At 38.9% G+C, this 15,920-nt stretch overlaps 1 pseudogene; it reads left to right on the forward strand.

Moving 5' to 3' along the window:
* The first annotated feature begins 4,611 nt into the window (after positions 1 to 4,611).
* Positions 4,612 to 7,767, forward strand: LOC101590239 (annotated as a pseudogene).
* The last annotated feature ends 8,153 nt before the right edge of the window (positions 7,768 to 15,920 follow it).

Raw genomic sequence — 15,920 nt, forward strand, 5'->3', positions numbered from 1 at the left:
AATGCAATGCTTTGCAATTGAATGGGAATAGCATGTATGCAGAGATTTGCACGTGTTTATTTTTACATTGACCATCAACTAGGTTCTAAGGCTAATGCCACTGACCTGTAACACACACACACACACACACACACACACACACACACACACACACACACAGACAAAGCAACTGGTCACTTGGTCAGTGAGCTGGTGCCCAACAGGATCTTGTCCTCAATGGGACACTGCCATCTGGTGTACACCCCAAGTGCGACAATCAGGGATGGGGTGGAGCGTGCTCTTGAGTACAGGCTTCTTAGCCCCTTACCTTAGCCCCAACTGCAACCTGCAGATAGGATCAGTCATCTGCTTCCTTGACAGCTTGAAGCTGAGGGACTAAGTGATTTGTAAGTACAGTGGAGATCAGACTGCACAGGAATAAAACCATTGCCTTGGTGTCTGCTAAGGGCTGGGAATTTTGGCTGGTTATCTCACTGAATCCTCAGAGTCATCTGGTGAGATGGTCCTGTAACAGGTGAGGAAATGAAAGATTAGAGAAATTCAGTAATTTGCCCAAAGGCACAATGTTAATAAGTTAATATCAATCAAACCATTGTTTTTTTTCCACCCATAACATAATGCTATCCTGTGAGAAAGAGATAAATAGGAAGGAAGTTCCTGCTGATCACTACCATATTGCAATGTAGAACTGGCCACAGACTTTCAGATTTCAAATAGGTTACTGCGTAGGTGAAAAAGAGAGAACAGAGCTCATACTAAAGTGAGTTTACACTCAAAAAGTTCTAGAGGATAAGAGCTAAAAGTGTCATTATACAAATAGCACAAGTAAATATTTAGCATTATTATGTTAAATTTTTCAGAATTTTAAAAAAATATGTCAGTTATATAATTAGCTTCTTAGTAAGAACTTTACAACACTAATTTATGAGGATAAATTCCACTTGTCAGAGCAAAAACGGATCACAGGTAGTGCTGTAGCTGAGGAACAACTTTGATTTTTGCTCAAATCTTTGAATCCACCACTTTCTGATCTACCTTGCGCTGCTCTGAAATCTGTTATCTCTCTTTCTCAGGGTTGAAGATCTTGCCCTCCTGGGGTCTGGGTTTCTGCAGCTTCTTCTTCTTGAAGTAAGCAGCAGTGAGGATCAGTGAGATGATCATCAAAGTGTTTCACTTTGATGATGTCAATTTTTGTAGAGGTGGAATGACAAATTTCTGGAGTGTCCTTAATCATAGAGGAACATGATTAAGGAAAAGAGGCCCAGTCACAAGTAGCAAGCCACTGGTCAACTGCTTCAGGAAGACCACTCTCTTGCCTCTGTGATGCCCAGTGAGGATGATCAAGATGGTGCCGGGAGTGATGCTAGCTTGAAGTTTCCTCATATGCTGATTGAAGGGTTTCTTGTCATGGCTCAAGAGCTTTTGGGGCACATCTTCAGTGGGGTAGAATCTAGGCATTTTTTGAAGCTTAACCACCTGGGTACCTCCATTCTTATCCCCACCAACTGGCTTTGTGATCATAGCAAGAAATTTCTCCTTTTTCTTCTCAACCTTTGATTTAGTAGCTGTGTACTTTTTCTTATACAAAGCCTTTCTGGAATACGTAGTAGATTAGGAGTATCTACCAATTCCTCTAAAGATGACAGGATTTTGGCTGTAGTGGGGATGCCCCTTCTTGGACGTTTTTGCCTTCACCTCTTACACTTTTTACCAGTACCACTGGTGGAAGCCTTCTTGGCTTCAGGTTTCTTCTCTTTAGTGTCTGGCTTCTCAGTTTATTCACCTGCCATCTTGCAAGGCTGGAAACAGCCAGAATTTTAGCATCTTACTGAGAAATAATAGAATCTGAGACACAGAAAATCAGTGATGCTAATCCTGTTCTGATCTAGAATTTTTATATATCATTCATCACATATTTTCCTTCATTTTTTAATATCATCTGAAAATGACTTTAAGTTGAAATTTTGTTTTTGTTTTGAAGCAAATGTTTTGTTTCGATGTTTACATTTTCTTAAATTTTGTATCTAGAAGGAATGCCTCACTAGGTATGGCTTGACAGCTTTAGAGCTGTCATTTTAGAAAAATATCTAATTGGGCGAGTTGATTGTCAAAGAGAGTTTAGCTTGCTTACTATTAGCACGGACCTGTAATCTCAGCACTCTGGAGGCTGAGGCAGGGGGACCTCAGTGAGTTCTAGGCTGGCTTAGGCTACATGGTGAATTTGAGTCCAGCCTGAACTATCTAGCAAAACCCTATTTCAAAAAGAAAAGAGAGAGAGGCTTAAAAACAGTGACTTTGGCCTGCTTATGAAGATTATCATACACCTCGGTTTCTCATGTGAAAAAATACATTATTTTAACAAATTTTGTAACGGTAAGATACTGATAAAAATACCAAATGCTAATTATTATAAACCCCCAATGCCTCAGGCACTTTTATGTGCCATATATGAAAATAGTTGCTTTAGTTATCCTGAAGGTTAACCAGAAAATTAGCTGAGCTATTAGGTGTAACACCTCAAATTCAAAGCACAACACATATGTTACAGAATTATCGATCTTGCTTATAACACGTAACTCTAGAGATCGTGTGTGTGTGTGTGTGTGTGTGTGTGTGTGTGTACACAGTGTTAATGCAGACTTTGCTTTTGTGCCTGATTTTCAAATTAAACCAGAAGGATCACAAAGAAAATAGGATTTTCTATGAACATGAAGCTGTATATGGAGAATAACTAAAATATTAGCCTGTAGGATTTTGCTAAAAACAGATCGATGGTGATGGAAAAGTCACGTCAAGGATGACATTGGAATATTTTGCTGAATTCATGCAACTTCAATATTTAAATGACAATGGAATATCTGTGACAAAACTAAACAAAAAAAGGGGATACAAATGAAGGATCATTTTGTATCTGTATATACAAAATAGGATAGATATACAGCTACTTTCTCATAATTCAGTGAATAGAAAGATTTGTACTAATAGTGTCTGTGGACACGATATCATATCTGCATCTTGTACTATGAATAACTACTAAGAAGAGAATGATATGCAATGTATTAATTTTGAAACTGTCCTACTAATCGGTATGAAAGTGACTCATGGCTATTTGTTTCTCAATTAAATTATTAAAAAGAAGAACAAATTCTTTGGGCTGACCAAATAGCTCAGTAGATTAAAGTACCTGCAAGCAGACGCACGGGCCAGCGGCTCAATCCCTGGGATCCTGAGCCTGCCGTGCTGGCCCTACCCCCGGGGCGCGCTGATACTGAGCGTGGTGGCATGCACCTGTAATCCCAGCTCTTGAGGGGCTCTAAACAGGTAGATCACTATGAGTCTAATCTAGTAGTGAGACACTGTATACCCTTTAGACCCCTAAAATACAGAAAAAAAGAACAAATTCTTTTGCAGTGAGGAATTTTGGGGGAATCTCTCATATAACAATAAATCAATGACGACCTTAAGCCCAAAGCCATCTCAAATAGGGCAATGCAGAATAAAATATTGATTAAAAATATTTCAGAACAATATAACATCTCTAGGAAAACTTTCTGTTGATACTTGGGGATGTTTTTCCCACAGGGGATGAGCTATAAAATAAAAGGACCACTGTCAACATTTTGCTTGTGAAGTGAGGGTTTAATGTTGTTCAACTTAAGTTACACCAGTCATATTTTTAACTCCAAAATTAAGAAGATTTTGTCACAGAAAGTAATCCACTTCCAGTCCCTAATGCAATGTCATGATCTCGATCCAAGTTCTGAGAAGATTCAGGTGAAATTTCTGTCCCTTGCCTCCTAGAAAGACCGCCATTCGTGTTCCATTAGCAAAGCCAAGCATTCGGAAGACGTAATGAAGAAAACTCTCAGTAGCATGTGACGAAGACATGAAGGAGGGCCCTGTTTTCATTGTAATCTGTGTCTAACTCTGAGCCAGGGTAAAGCTGTTCAAATTCCTTGGTAATTTATCTGACACAATAAGATTTCTGTCAGACAAGGTACTTAAAACTAAGCAACCAACTTCTCCTCAGTCATAAAGCATGCTAATTGGAAGACTGTGGGCAGATTTCCTGCCAAAAACAGGGAATCTTCTTAAATATTAATAATGCCCTCCTGCCAAATTTCTGAATGTTGTCATGAATATGGTGGCTTTCAGTATTAGATCACTTCATCATATCTTTGATCTTTCTTTTGGTGCCCATGGTGTTGACATTGTGTAGTATGTGGCTGTGTGCCTGTGAAGGCGTTGATATCTATGACCATCCCCAAATGTGACAATACTGAGTGGGTTTCGATGTAGGAGTTCAGAAACCATATCAAGCTTACTAAGGAATTTAAAATTTTCTAAACTCAGAGGCTACTTTTACCATTGGTAGAAAACATAGAAGAGGATGGCAAGAACAGCATTAGGTGATTGATTTCAATAGAGTAGAACCAAATCATCAGGTAGAAGAGAGTAGAAATCTTCCAAGAATGTTTAGAAACATTTTAAAAGAAGGACAACATTGGCTGCAAGCTGCCTCTGAGTTTGATCAATGCAGGGGATGCTGAGTGTCTCACAGCTTGGCAGAATTAGAGTTGTTTTACCAGATGCCTAATTTTCTCTCCAGAAATGGTCTTCACCTTGTCTCAATCAGAGGGTGATTTGGTGGCTGGCTCACATGCACTGTGGGCAACTAAGCTCCAGGAACGAGAGAAGATCCCGCAGCCTTCTGTGCCCAGAAGAGGCCAGAACCTTCCCTCCCCGCATTGCACCTTGGGAATTCTGCAATGTATGTTTCAGACCACCCATTTCTATGCTTTGAGTAGCCCTTTCCTTCACTTCTAATCTCCTTTCCATTCTGCCTGCGTAGTCAGAGAAATCACTCATGAGTTATGCTCTAGAGCAGCTACCACATGAACTGTCCGTGAGATACTTTAAAGGAAAACATCATGTGTGCCTCCCGGTTTCCAGATACTGTTCTGGGTACTTAGGAAACCTTGCCTTGATAGAGATGATGTACACATTATCTGTGTACTAGGGTGATGGAGAACTGAGCTTGTAGAGATTTTGTGGAGGTAGTGGATGGGGGAATGAGGATCTGGAAACCTTGTAAGTCACTACGAATATGTTGCTTCTCACTTTTAGGAGAATGGGACGTACAAGGATTTTGTATTTTCTTTAGTGGTCTATTAATTTTTTCTACACATTTTTAACTTTTTAAAAAATCTTTCATCCATTTTTTTATTTGGTACAGGGACTCGCTATGCAGCTCCGACTCAGTGATCCTCCCGTGTCAGCTTCCCCAGAGCGGGGATTACAGGTGTGTGCCACCATGCCCGGTTTGGGGGCTGCACAGCGTGCAGTATTGGGAATTGAACCCAGGTCCTTGCATTTGCCAGGCAGGTACTGAGACCTCTGAGCTATCTCCTCAGGCCTCCACATGTTTTTCAAGCATTATTTTATGTACTTTGACTTAATACTGGCTCAGTATCTAAAAGCGAGGATACTAAAGGGGGGTAAGAGAGCCACAGCAGGCAGTAACTGTGCCAGGAGCTCTGGCCAGTATTCATGGGTTGGAGATGGTGCTGTGCCACCATGTGTTTTCCCAAATATGCAACAGTCCTCTCTGCCATGTTTGCCCTCCCAGTGATGTAATGCTTGGCAGGGTCAGTCTGAGGTGGGACAGTCTGGACTTTGATTCTTTGACTCATACTATTTCCTTTTTTATGACTCTTTTCCTATCAACATGTTTTTTTAATGTATGTGTTTCTGTGTCTAGGACATCTAGACACCTCATACAATCTCATTGGGATCTCCCAGCGCAATATGAGCAGTTTCCTATGGACATTTTGTCTCCAGAGCAAAACTGTAATAAATGATGTTTGGTAAGGCAGTTGGAAATACTTGGGCAAATGAGTGATTGAAGAGATATTTTTGTCCTACTGTCAATCACAACCCACATGACCCTTGCAAATCCTTTTAGAAGACAGATTATTTGGATAGACTAATTTACTCACTAGTGTCTATAAGGAGTTGCCATGACAAAGACACAGGTCTGAATACCTTGACATTACAGAAGATATACACTCTGAGAGGATTTTAAAACAAAGGGCTCTAACCTAAAAAGATGGTGATGCTCTTGGTGGAAATTATAGGCATCATGGAAGGCTGGTCAAAGAAATGGATTTTTCTGAACATAAATATATCTTTAAGTCAGTTTTGGAATCTGACCATAAAATTCCCTTTAATAGGTACTTTAAAAAAAAAAAATGTTCTCTTACTAAAACAAGAGAATCTCCCATATTCCCTAAGTCTCTAAAATGAGAATACCTTGACCATGAAATTGATGTCTTGTCATTTGATCAATCTTAGTTGCCAATTCAGAGCACCTCAGAGTAATAGTACAAAAAATTAATCAGAAGAAGCCCCAAGTTGGCACACAAAGTGTGGGTCTTGGAGAATATACCCTGATACAGCCATGTGTTCAGCTTTCCTCTTTAGGAGTGGAAAGGACTATGTAATGGTTTGTTGGGCTGCTGGTGGTGTGATAATGTCTCTGCCTAGCTTTATAAATTAAGTATTGGTAGGAATAGAAATGCTTAAGCTATGCGTCACACAGATACACACACACACACACACACACACACACACACACGCACACACGCATGCACTCTCCACATGTGCGTTGAAGGCTATATTTGCAACTGTGAATAGGACTGCTTTTTTCAATGTAAGTGACCTTCCCTATGCCCTCCAGGTTCCTTGCTTTCCCAAGCATGTGAACCTTCCTTCCTCTGCTGCCAACAGCATCTCATTAAGCATGGTGAATGTTCCTTTTTACATAAGAGAACTAAAGCTAGCATGATATGTGTGTGCCAATGGATAGACTTCCTTGCCAGTGGGGTTTCCCCTGCTGCATGTGGAAGGTGCTTAACTTGTGTTCTCTTGCCAGGAGATGCTTATGCACGGTACATAAGTGCATAAGTACTTTTATGGAGCAGGACACTCACGGTGGGACTCTAAAGATACTAACTAGACTCCTCCATTCCCTAGACTCAAAGTTTTCACGAAATAAGGAACAAGTAGCATCCTTCTCAGCATAAGTGTTGAGTTCTACATCTGCTATAACTCCAGAAAAAGAGCATAATCCATGAAGCTGCCTTGGAAAGAGCACAGCAATGGTGTGAGCACCTCAGAGAGGAAGTTTGACTTCTAGAGCTCTTTCTCCATGTCTCTCTTTTCCATATCAAGATACAAACACACATGAGTATACCTACATGAACTCATAGGAGCATGCATGTGTAGGTGTTTGTGCATGTGCATGTACACATGCATGTGCACACACACACACACACACACACAGAGTTATATTTAATTTAAATGTTTGCAGAAAAGTTTTTACCATGTAAAATTTTCCTTCTCTAGAATATAACATAGCTTGGGTCAAAATAAGCAGGCCACCCAGTTGTTGCAGCATCAATCCCGTGGCTGGAAGGTATTGGGAAGTGGTATTACAATGCTGCAGGGTTCAGTAAGCTGGGATTAATGCAAGATAATACAACATATGAAGATGAAGATGTAGAAGAAGGCATAAGAAGGCTTCCAGAAAGCCTTTATAATGACAGCATGTTTTGCATTAAGAGAGTCCTGAACCTGAGCATGAAGCATCAGATCCCACGCAAAGAGCAGTGCACAAACTGTGAGCAGGATAAATTCTACCTTGAGCCGTATCTCAAAGAAGTTATTCGGGAAAGAAAAGAAAGAGAAGAGTGGGCAAAGAAGTAATCACATAGTTGAAGACTGTGGATGCAACTGTCTTTAAAATATTTTTGTGAACTTGATTAACCCTGAAACATACAATTCAAAAATTATCTGGTCTGCAGATACCATAACTTAAATAAATGCCTATTGTATTAAAAAAAAGAACATGACATCATTACCAAAGAATTGGACTTTTAACAACAATCCTAATATGGCTCTAAGAGAGGCCTTGACCTTGCTGCGCCTCAGTGATTCTGTGAGAGAAAGGGGAACATCTATTTTCACCCTAACTTCCAAACTGGCGGAGGGAGTGAAGCCAGTCCTGGGAAAGTACTTGGAAATGTGAAGCACATTTCAGCTCCCAGACAGGGACTGGGGAATTAGAATGTTAGAATGTAAATGTCTGGAGCATATTTGCATGAGCTTCATTTTAGTGCCACCTTTAAAGGGAAATGTGTTCCTCTCCACCCATAATTCTTGAAATTACTTTAAATTCTGCAGCTTGGTATTTGGTGCATTATACATGAGGTAAGGCTAGTTTCACAGCTGGACAGCAGAGGAGTACTTAGAATATTTTTGTGGATAATGTAGTCTTCTTAGATTTCTTCTAAAGGTTTCTCTTCCTAAATTTTTTGAGAAAAATAGGATGTTAGAAGTGATTAAAAAAATCCCAATAAGTTGTAAATTGGTTTAGGGCATAGTTTGAATAATGGCAAATTTACTATATTTTCTTTAACCCCTGTAATGAGACCATCACAGGATAAAACTCCATATTTGGGTTAAGTTGAGAAATCTAAATGTAAAATCTTGAGAAATGATGCAAGGAAAAAAAAAACAGTTCCTCATTCAGTGCAAGGTGCTAGAACATTTGCAACAATAGAAATGTGTGTGGTAGTACAGTCTGTTTCAGCACTAGGTCGTCATCCAGGTCAGTGGAGAGAACAATCCAGGCCTTCATAATGATCCTGCCACCTTTCATGGAGAAAGGCTTTCTCCACATAATGTGCTCAAAGATCTGTTAGTAGATGGATCATTGCTATTTCTCCTGAGGTAAATTAAGGCCCAAACTGTTATATGTATGTCATCCTATGTATTAATTTTAACCTATGCACCCACCTTTGTTCCCAAAAATAATGTAAGGAAGACAAATTGCACATGAACATACATGTTCCAGTCACTTTACAATTGAAATATTCTTGCCAGTCATGCCTTTATGATAAGGAAACTTGTCTTTAAGCAGCAAGAGAATATTTTAGGTTTGTGGAGTATTCCTCCTTTGATACAGCTGTCCAGTTCTGTCATTGATTCATGAAAGCACCTACAAACAAGATGTAGACAAATTACTATGGCTAGGATAAAATCAAATTTCTTTTAAAGCAACCCAGATCTGGGCTGTCATTGACCAATTCTTGTTATAATGGCTCTTGCAAATGCTGTAGTGTGTTTCCACATTTTACTGAGATTCTCTGTAAAATTTCTTCTGAGAAATGTTAGTAATTTCCCAAAATGATAGAAGACCCCACTGCTTCAGTTTGTGTGTGTGTGTGTGCATGTGTGCACACACGCGTGTGCACTCACATGTATGCACACTTGGGTGCATGTTACATGACTTGTTCTGTGCTTTATGAAAAAATTTACAGTAAATTATCATTCCTTTTATAGGTTGTATCATCTTGAAAGATACAGGGCCTGTCCTCCAATTCCTGTTGAGATTGCTCATCTAATCAAACCACTATGTTGATAATTGATCAATGTGATTGAATACTAAAAGGTAATAGAGAAATTCCTCTTTTTAACAAAGTTAAATAGCTGAGCAATAAAAACAGGAACATAGAACTTATCAGGGAAAAATAACAAGATTTTTTCCTTAGACGTATAAAGATAATGGAAATGTTTTGTGACTACCAACTATTCCTGAAATGCCCTAGATTTGATTATGAGATTCACAAAAGTTTTATTTTGGAGGGGATGGCTGTCCTCCCAATAATAGCAATCACCATTCCATTATACTGTCATCTCCAAGGGGCACCGTTCACACTGCATTCTGTGTAAAGCTCTGATGAGTAGACAACTGCTCAGCAATTTTCTCTTCTGTTCTAGGTTGTTGCTCAGCTTGGGGATTGTTTGCGGCCTTCATTAAATGCCAATAAAATGCACTATGCTGAATCCTATAAATAAAAAATGTACTTGGTCCAGTTTAGCAATAGTTCTGGGTGTCTGTCAATTTGATTCAACTTCAATTTCAATAACTTTATTGTCATGACAGGGTGAACGAAAGCTCCAAAGTTGCCAAAGTCAATAAATCAACACTTAGGTCTGAACATAGTCTCTGTGCTGTTATTCTCACTTACGATTTCAAATGGGGGACAGACCAACTGCCATATGTTTGCAAAGGCTCTCTTTACCTTGCACAAAAATAACTGAGTGAGACTCATAGTTCCTTCAGGCCAGCATAAAGTAATGCCCTTATTTGTAAGGTGAGTTTTCACATGCCATTCAGCTAAAGGTTTTGTTGCCAATGCCAATTCAATGAGATAGGACTAAGAAGAATAAGTTTTTATTTGTGCAGCTTATAAATGTTTTGGATATTCTTGTCATTGGATTGAATAGACCAGAGTCTACACATATTTCCTTAAAGATCAGATACTACATATTGTAAGCTTCCATATCAAAAGAAATTACTATTATAAAGGTCTAATACTGCCATTTTAATGAGAAGGAGTCAATGTATGATACTTAAATGAATAGGTAGAGCTATCTTCTTACCAAATTTTTTTTCAAAGAAATTCAGTGGGCTCACATATATAGTTCACTAAGTACTGATATAGACTAGTTCTTCCTTTCATGAGCTGGACTATGTATGTCACAAATGTGTTCACTCTGAACCACGTGAAAGACTCCAGCAGACACCTGGGATTCTCTCTGTTATCACAGATCATACTTGCTGTTACTTGGCTAATGCTTGAATTGATTGCATCCGCAACCCGCATGTACCATGGTGCATAGTATGTACATTGGGCATATTTGCAGGCAAATGAGTTACCTGGTATATGTATTACTATATAGTGTGGAATGTAGAATATGCTACTCAAGATTAAAGGGTATCTCAATATGCTGGAGCATGTCATAAATGTTCCCACTTATTTACACTTAGAAACAAAACATTTCAAAAATTAAATAACATTTTTGTGATTTTTCCTGTGATTCTTGTTTTATGACTGATTGAGGGTTATGTGTCATAGAAAAACGGTGAAAAATGGGAAGTGATATGAATAGATTAAAGCAGGACAATCTCCATAATGAATGTAGATGCAAAACTCTATAAAATACTAGCCAACAGAATCCAGCAAATCATCAAGAAGATTATACACCATGACTAAGTGGGATTCATCCCAGGAATACAGGGATGATTCAACTTGTTCAAATAAATAAATAAATGTAGAATATCTATCATTAAGAAATAGACCAAAAACCAATGTTGGCTGGGCTGTGGGAAAAAAGAATCCCTTTTCCATTGTTGGTGGGAGTGTAGAGTGGCACAACCACTGTGGAAATTTATGTGGCGATTCCTCCAAAAAACAGAATCAGAGGCTCCATTAGACCCAGCTATTCTCTTCCAGAAGAATGGAAAACATCACAACACATCAATATATAAGTTCCCATTTTCACAGCAGCACAATTTGTAATAGCAAATCTGGAAAATATATACATATATAAACAAGATAGCTAAGACAGCTGTCCTACTAATTTTTTATTACTTCACTGAAAAGAAGTGTTAATGTTTATGTTGTTTTACCAATTTTATTATTTTTATTGTTATTTTATTTTATTTATTTATTTGTTTATTTTTGTATTTTTAGGGAAGGGTCTACAGGGTGTTCAGGGTCTCACTACTAGATCGGACTTGTATTGATCCGCCTGTTTGCAGCCTCCCAAAACCTGGGATTACAGGTGCACACCACCACACCCAGTCTCAATTGCCATCTCAGCACACCCTGGGGGTGGGGCTGGCACAGCAGGCCCTGGGGATGAAATGCCCAGCCCCTGTGCCTCTTTGAAGTTGATTTAATCCATTCAGCTATTTGGCTGGCCCTTGTTTGACCAACTTTACATGCCTGTATCAGGTAACCTGTACAACTAGTTTGAAGGTAACAATATGCACTATAATAACTTTGTTAATTTCCTGTCATTTATCTTGAAATTCTGTATCATTTTTATTGAGATATTTTTCCTGCTCTTTAAAAAAACATTGAAGGATTTTCATAGTTTAATAACAGCGATCTGAAGAATTAGATTTCCTTTTTCATTCTAAGACCCAACTTAACTATGTATTTGAAAGTGGAGTCATTCACAAATCATTATCAGAGGTGCCTTTAAAACATATCTAGATTCATTCTTTTATCATTTTTAATTTCTATTATGTTGTTCTAGTCAACATGCTTTCTCCCTTCAGTAGCTAGTTTCTAACTGGACTGTCTAATTCTGTTTTGGTCTTGAGGGTTGAAACAGAAGTTTTTCTATGTCCTCTTTCCCTTACCACCCGGAGCAGGCTACTGTGTCACTCCTACCAGCAGCCTTTCTAAAGATGCAGGATGCCTCACTCCTACTTTTTTTTTCTTTTTCATTTTACTCTTTCCTTAGTATGAATACCAGGGACATTCCTCTTTCAGGGCCTTTCAGTGTACCACAAACCTATCTTTCATGTTTTGACTTTTTTATACTCCATGCATATCTATACAAGCATTAGAACACAGATTTTATGAATATATAGTTATATGTACTCACTATTATGTTCACAACACTTGGAAGATTCCTTGATGTATAGTAAGTGTTCAATCACATGGAAAGCAATAAATGAAATAAGTGATTGGCAGTGTGGCTACTCAACAAATATTTCTTTCTTCTTTCCAGACTTGAGTAAATAGTTAAACATGACCCTTTGGCTCACTTTAAACCAACAGTTGTGGGAAGTGTCCTCTGTCAACTCCTGGAAAAGCCTCTAAGGTTTAGTGTGTAGTTCATGCAATTTACTACTTGCTTCTGCCTTTGTTAGTAGATGTATATGTCAAGGAAAAATCTCTTTCATACCAGATCCCTGCCTGACTCAGAGATAAACCTCTCTGGCAGTGTTGGGTGTGTTAAGGCAGAAAACATAAACTTTGGCCACTGAGATTTTGAGTTATTTTGTTCTAGGAGCATAATGTGAGCTACACCCAACTGATGCAGTCATTTTGAATCTTTTTTTGCATGTACAGAACTTCCTTCCATTTCCCCATCCAATAATAATTTGATATCTTAAGCAGCTTTAATACAAACATATATTGTTGATAAGACAGAAGTAAGAAAACATGCCCCTGTTTCCTCCACACTCACTGGACAAAGAAAGCATGCTGCTCAGACAATTTTGCAGACACAGAAGGAGTAGCAATTGTCCCATGGCCCCTGCCTTACTAGGAAGGATGATAATCCCAGCCGTAACCGCTATGCACAAGTCTCTGATTTCTTGCAAGCCTTTTCGTGAGTGAAATTAACATTCACAGAGATAATGGAGAGACTATGCACTTAGTGCTAGTGTAATTTCCAAATAAAAGTACTGTATAGTGGGCTTAGAGTTTAATAATTGCCCTTGTCATACAGCATGTTATTCAACAGAGCTTGGTGAATAATTATTACCCTCATTTTAAGGAGCAGATGATACATGAGTAACCAGGGTTGTACAGCTGCTAAGTGTCATAAACCGGATTCAGTCAGGAGGGATTTCAATAGTAATATTTTGCTCTCCATTCCATTTCTATCATGTATATTTATCACATATTCCCTATGCTTAAAGCATTGGGCTTATCTATAATTTAAGTATTTGGATCCTTCTCCCCCTCTATAGAAGGATAAATTTCAATCCAAGTGCAAGTTGAGTAGATTGTGAAGCATTTCTATATCCAGAAAACTCAGTTAATGAAAAGCTCTGCACACTGCTTGGTCTTAACATCCTACAACTCCTAATGGAGAGTCTGTCACATAAAGGTTGCTTGATCAATAATTCTTCATGGTAATAATGACCCTGGGGTTTCCACGGTTCTGAACTGCCACTAATCAGCGCAATAGGTACAGGTGATTTGGGTGCAAAGTTGATGTTAGAAATTGAATTGTGTGCCACCCCCCCTCAATTAATACGTTCAATTTCTAATTCCCGGTCTCTTAGAATGGGTAATTGGAGATAGAGCCTTTAAAAAGGTAATTAAGTTAAAATGAGGTCATTAGAGTGGGCCCTAATCCAATCTGACTGAAGTCCTTATGAGAAGAGGGGAAATTAGGGCACAGACACACAGGCTGTTTGAAGAAACAGGGAAAAGGTATCACCTATGACAAGGAAAAAGGCTTCAGGAGAGGCCCAGCTTGTTTACTCTTTGGCCCAGAACAACTAGCTTCTAGGATTGTAGGGAAATTACCTACTGTTTTCTAAACCACCCAACTAGCTGTTCTTTGTCATGCCATCCCTAAAAATCTAGTCCAGAAGAACTTAGAAAAGGGATTTTAATTCTTAATGCTTGGGATCTTAGCACAGTCCTTCAACTAGCAGGATTTGTGCAACAACAAAACTCATCTCTCCTTTGACTTGGGTGTGTAAAATTCTTAACTCACCATTTATAATTTTAAATGTGGAAGAAATGTACCTTCCTGCGTACATTTAAATGAATCTCTCTGCTCCATTCTCTTGTGGGAAAACAAGCTCAATTTCAGCACAGCTTGAGTTTTCATACCTTTTCATATGATTATATCTAGTTTTTAGGGAGTTGGGAGATTTTGGGTGATGTGAGGGCTTATGTGATATTATGCATTAGGGAAGATCCTTTCTCAGTGTGCCTCTTTTCATCTGTCATATATATTGCTATGTGTCCCTTTTAGCTTTAGGGTCTTGTGGGTCTGAATAATTTTTTAGCTAATTTTGGGCCATCTGGCATTCAGAATCCCTTTGATATTACTGGGTCATCCTGTTTCCTAGAAACCGTAGGTTCCTTCACCCCTTCGGTGACTCTTGGGCCACTGGATTTCTATCACTTGTTCTAACATGGCTTCTATGTGGGAAAGCTTATCAGAGTTCAAGAATTTTATTTTCTTTAAAAGTATCGATGTTCCTAGTTGAGCAGTCGTTGAAACTATGTTACTTTTTATCCTTTCTGTCCAATGTGGCAAAACTCTGTGACTAAATTCTGGAAGATGTCAGGTGCGAGTCTGAAAGAGGGCAAGTTCTTCTGTCCCTTTCAGCTCCTTTTGGCTTTTATGTATGAAGGAAGAAGCTCCTTTGGTTATTGCATGATGTGGGAAACATGGAAAAGTTGCTAATCAGCCTGAAACCTGAAGGTCATGGTATTGCTGTACTTGGACTTGCCTTGATGATTTTGGGAGTTTGTTCTATCCAGCTGAATTAAAACCCATCAAATTACCATTAGCTCATAAGTGATCTCTTAGGCTAACCACAAGGTCATCTTTCACCATAGATTTCCTTTAAAATGAAGAACAAATCCTCCCTTCTCCAAAATGTATCCTGATTTCCTTCTATGTTCTTTCCAGAGCTTAACCCCAGAATGCTTGAGACAGTACCAAGCCTACTGTTCCAACAATTTCCATTGTTCACTTCCTTATTTCTGGCCATACAGTGGGCTCACTTCTCTACCACCAGTGTTGTGATTCTCTAGTCACCAAAGCACAGAGCTAAAGAGTACAGGGTCTGAGTCCAGGTTGGCTAAACTTGAATTCTGGATCTGCCTGGGAGTGGTGCTAAAAAATTCACTTGGGCTCTTTCTGTTTCTTAGTTTTCCCATTTGAAAAATTGGGCTACGACAATTGCTGTGGGGAACTATAAAGCCTGACTGGGAATAGTAGCAAGTGTGTGTCATGTTTTAGTGACCACCATCATCATCGCTAAACAGTCACTCAGGAATTTCCCACATACATTCTTGTGTGATGCAGATTTTATTGCTTTTATGAGAGATTTCCAAGCTTTGTACTCCAGTGCCTGAGCTTTTGAAACAGGCAAGGGAATCTCTTTCTTCCCTGCTGTTTGCCTTACCTGGGAATGGTGCTCATGGAATGGCCTGGCTGTATCAGAAAAGGTATAGCACCGAAGCAACACAGCAGAGAACAGCACTGGTGAGTATTTTATTTTATTTTTTTATTTT

This window comes from Octodon degus, unplaced genomic scaffold (genome assembly GCF_000260255.1).
Source record: "Octodon degus isolate 3935 unplaced genomic scaffold, OctDeg1.0 scaffold00006, whole genome shotgun sequence".
Lineage (NCBI taxonomy): Eukaryota > Metazoa > Chordata > Mammalia > Rodentia > Octodontidae > Octodon > Octodon degus.